The 4,657-nt window shown below is 36.1% G+C and overlaps 1 protein-coding gene across 6 annotated transcripts in view; it reads right to left on the bottom strand.

Moving 5' to 3' along the window:
- Nucleotides 1-2,239: 2,239 nt before the first annotated feature.
- The window catches only part of FOXP2 (forkhead box P2), a 417,694-nt gene continuing 415,276 nt past the window's right edge, over nt 2,240-4,657 (bottom strand). For all 6 annotated transcript variants that reach the window (XM_062017501.1, XM_062017492.1, XM_062017511.1 and 3 more), the window contains one exon: nt 2,240-4,657. This exon is cut by the window's right edge and continues 937 nt beyond it. The gene's annotated coding sequence lies outside the window, so the exon portion shown is untranslated.

The following is a 4,657-nucleotide window of genomic DNA, read 5'->3' as shown; positions in this document are numbered from 1 at the left end:
AGTCCATCAAATATAATTTTCTAATGGGACATGTGACCAAATTTCCTTTAATGCTCCTTAACGTTTCTGCCCCGTAAACATTATATATCTGTGATAAATTTCAGGCTTAGGCTCTGCTGTCTGGTTTGCCAGTAAGGAAGGCCCAGAATGCAGGAAAAACACCACTCTTCCATGATATAAATTGTTAAGACATAGAAATGTCACGAAGAATTTTACTTCCCTATAGTGAGAGAAAATCTATAGCAGCTTTTTCTTCAGGATGGTATCGACAGGGCTGGAGATGCGACTGTAGACCGACACGATTTGAGCAACAGGTCCATAATGCCGTATCCTCTGTCTGCATATTGTGCAGTGGTTCTCACCAGGTTGTTCAAGCACGGTTGGTTGAAGTTTTCACTTCCTTCCCATGTGCTTGGTACTGGCTGTTTGCAGATGCAGGTTTCTAAAGAAACATTTGGTCTCTGAAATACATATATGTTTTTATACTCTTTAAAAAAAAAGGCAAAAAAAGATGTATTTTAAATGGACCTACAACCAGATACATCCATTAGGATCAGAAATCTCCCTCATGCTTAGACATGGCCTCCATTTCCTCTACTAATACCATCACGCAGCTTCTTTGTAAGTAAGCATCACAGTTAGAGTATGTCATCATTCTTCTGCATTTTTCTGAAGTACTGAAGTAAACCAATTCCTATACAGACACATCTTCTATAATTGCATTGATGTATATATCATGTATTTTTTAGGTTTTTTCAAATGTATTTAGGGGAAAGTTACATTGAATACATTGAAATGACATTTTTACAAGTATTTCAGTCAATACACAAGTGCCGAACTTAGGTATGAGATGTTAAAGCATTCTAAGCAATCTGGTTTAGTAGAAGGTGTCCTTGCCCATGGCGGGGGGGTTGGAATTACACAAAGGTCTTTAACGTACCTTCTAACCCAAACCTTTCTACCATTCTATGATTTACTACTAAGCTCTTTGGATAGAAATATCTTAAGATATTTCCACTTTGCACCACCACCACTTCCATGCATTCTAAGATATTTTTTCTTTAAACAAGCCAGAGTCACAAAGCAGAGCCTATTCCATGTTGCTTGACTGTGGTATCCAGCTTTTCCAATGAGTCAATGAGCAGTGGACACACATGCAAGTGAGTATGTGCACAATTTCTGAGTGAGTAAGTAATGAAACACAGCTGATTAATTACATTTCCATCTACTGCCTTTCAAAATGGACCATAAAAAAAAACCCCAATATAAACAACAACATCAATAAAGCCTTACGAGGGATCAGCTTCCTTAAGAATCACATTTTCCATTAAATCAAACAGGATTTTAGAAATGCTCTTCACACGCAAACCCCCACTAAGGCAGGTTGTGGTGGCATGAAGGATTAACACGTTTAGTAACGTGCTGAACTTTGCAAAATAACATACAGGATGAAATGTGCTGCTGTCATTGATAGTTTGGGTTTTTTGGATAAAACTAAGAATGTTTCATTATCCCAAGCCCTACATAAGAGAGCTACAGCAAGCTACAGAAATACTTTTATCAACTGAGCTCTTTAAGGTGGAAGAAAGTTCTTCCCAGAAAAAATAAAACCCTGTGGGTTATAAATGGATCAAAAAGAATTATACTTTTTATTTATACTCCAAAAATGTAAGCAAGTGAATGAAATGGTTCCATATACATTTTTACATCCATTAGCAGTGAAAACACTGTTCATACATCAGTTCTATAGTAAAATGTACATCCTTTTTTTGCTAAATGTGCCAAATTTAATGGACAAAACCCCTCCATAGCGATCTGGTGCCTGAAATAACAAGGGCAAAATGGGCTATTGGTTAACAGCTTTAGAGCAATAATAAAACTACCTTTCCACAATGAACATTAATATTAGGGTGTGAGGGGAAAACAACAAAAAGATCCAACCCAAAATGTGAACACCCAATTTGAGGAACTCTTTAAATCGGACTACAGGGTACCCCAGGACATTTGAGTCCAGGCTGGTTCATACTAAGTCCTGTTTAGTAGCACTGATCCTAGCTGACTGTGCTTGGATTCCCTAATCATAAAGAAATGCATTCTTATGAAGTTAATCAGCTGTAGACACAATGCTGATGACAGTTTGTCCATATCTGCTTTATCTAAAGAAAACCCAGTTAGTGGTAATTCTACCAAATACTTGTAACTTTCACATGAAACTTTAATTGATTTTCAAACAGTACAACTGTGCCATGAACTCAACCACATAGAATATAAGCCTTAAGCCCACTAGGTTTAAGCAATTGTGACTTTGTAGACTAAAACTATGTAAAATAAAATCTGATAACTCCCTGGTGTTAGAGGTAGACAGTTTTCTTTCAAATCCTAGGTTTGGTCCTTTATTTTATTCAGCAGTGAAAGCCATGAATACAGAACGAATAACAGCTGTTACAATTCCCAACCATGACTTCTAACGTCAGAGAATTCAAGGTATGAACACAGTACACAGTAATGAAAAGTATCAAAAATTAGTTTACCTCAAAAAAGATAAATAAAACAGGTATATCCCACCAATACATAAACAGATGTTTGTGCTACAGTTAAAATTTGCTGTATACAAAAGATCATAATCCCCGTCCTCGGCTTATGATAGAAGCAAGAATACATGAGCCATTTAAATTGTCAGACATTATGCTTTATAAGGTATGCACAGAAGTTCAAGCAATAAATACATACATTAGTTCAAAGCCTTACAATAGCTACGCAAAGCAGATGCAGAAAAGCAGATTTGCTATTACTAGCAAGCAATGATATAAGAGTAAAAATTCATGAAATGCATTAAAGCAACATTTTTCTTAGAAAAAGTCTGGTCATTTATGGGTCCACCAACATTTTTACATAATATGCACAATTATCAAAATACAGACCAAGCATCTCAGAAAACTCCAAAAAACCTAAAATCTATTTTCAAAGCAATTGCAGTTTTGGAGGTTTTTCTGGTATAATGTGCAAGCAGCTATTTTTTCTTTTTAATTGTATTTATATAAAACCCATGCAAAACTCTACAGGTATATGCATTCTGTGGCTGAGACTTCCTTTCAAAAGTTTTGTAACTGAGGTATGCATACTTTAGCATTGTAGTCTTAGGCCACCTTCCTGATGGTGAAATTACCACATTTACTTCCAGTCCATCAAAGTCTCTTGAACATGCGCTCGAAACACCCATCAGTCCCTTTCAGGTAGTTCCCACACCAGTATCTTAGACGACTGATTGACTGAAAACAATCGCTTACAAGGTGAATCCTTCTCTTGAATGTAATTACCGTACACTTTCTGTTGATCATGACCCAAAGACACACATAATGAAAAGTAGCAGTTACTGTGACGTTCTCACAATTCATGCAATCTGCCATAATTGTTCTAATTTCTTTTGTTTTTGTGGTTTTTTTTGTGTTTTTTTTTTCTTTTGCAGAGGTAGAAGCTTTCAGAAAGCCTTTTTGGGTAAGTGGGAAAACCCTTTCGAAAGCCGTTATGTCCTTTTATTTGGCGTGATAGATGACTGTGTATATCTTTAAGTCTATTTGCTGACTTCAGCAAAGAATAAATGATGAGCTTAGTTTGCAAGAACCAGAACCATCACATGGAACTGGTACATATGTTAAGCTCTAGCAGCCACCTTCTGTCAGAAACTGTTTGTAAAGCAATAACCATAATCAGGTTATGAGGTCCCTTGGTTGGGGGAAAAAGTATTATCAAGACTTGGCACAGCACATGAAAAGCAACACGTAAAGTTTCTAGGTTTTAAGCAAACATCTGACTATGCTATTTTCAACTACACCATAATGCATTATCATATTTTTGGGTTTGGAGTTGTCAAGAAAACCAGCATTCCAACAATTTGGCCTGTGCAAGTCTTCCAAAGGGAGTGTATTGTTAGTGTTAATATCCCGTATAAGCAGAGGCAGAATTATATGTAACTTTGGTTTGACTGAAAATAAATACCGTGGACTACAATTGCTATATCTTTGCTTTCAGTGTAAAAACTCACCTAGATCACTTTAAATCAATATGAAATTAATTTTTGGCTTTACTAGACCTTTTATGTTTGGTTCCTACTTTTTTTTTTTTTTCATTATAACTTAAGACTATAAAAAATAGTACACAACGAAGATTAAGACCATACAAGACATCTTCTAACAACATGTATTCACCACAGAAAAAAACAGACTGAATGGGAAAAAATAAAACATAATGTATTATATATAACAATATGCAATCTGCATTTGCATCAAGTACATAATTGTTTTGGTCAGTGATCCACATTTGTTGCTTTCTATCTTAACTTCCAGGGCAGACTTTGTTCTCACCTCTGTCTTAAATGAAAGCAAATCTTCACTGCATTTAGATTGACTTTTGGCCTCAGAAGATTACACTGTGACTGAATTGACTTTTTTCATATTTGTTTCTTTGTATAGGGCTAAATGAAAAGATCCCAGAGGTCATCAGAAAACAGCAGGTAGTTCATGGAAAGGTTCCTTTGTACTAATTAAAGTTACAGAAGGCTGACCAAAGCATGTGGCTGCTTCTGTCGTTGAGCTATTGGCCATTGTTAGAGTTGGCTTTGGTTTGCAGCTGTAGCCTTTGACTGTGTTTGCAGGTAGAC

This window comes from Colius striatus, chromosome 1 (genome assembly GCF_028858725.1).
Source record: "Colius striatus isolate bColStr4 chromosome 1, bColStr4.1.hap1, whole genome shotgun sequence".
Lineage (NCBI taxonomy): Eukaryota > Metazoa > Chordata > Aves > Coliiformes > Coliidae > Colius > Colius striatus.
The sequence above is the reverse complement of the archived record's forward strand: the minus strand, read 5'-3'. Positions and strand labels throughout refer to the sequence as shown.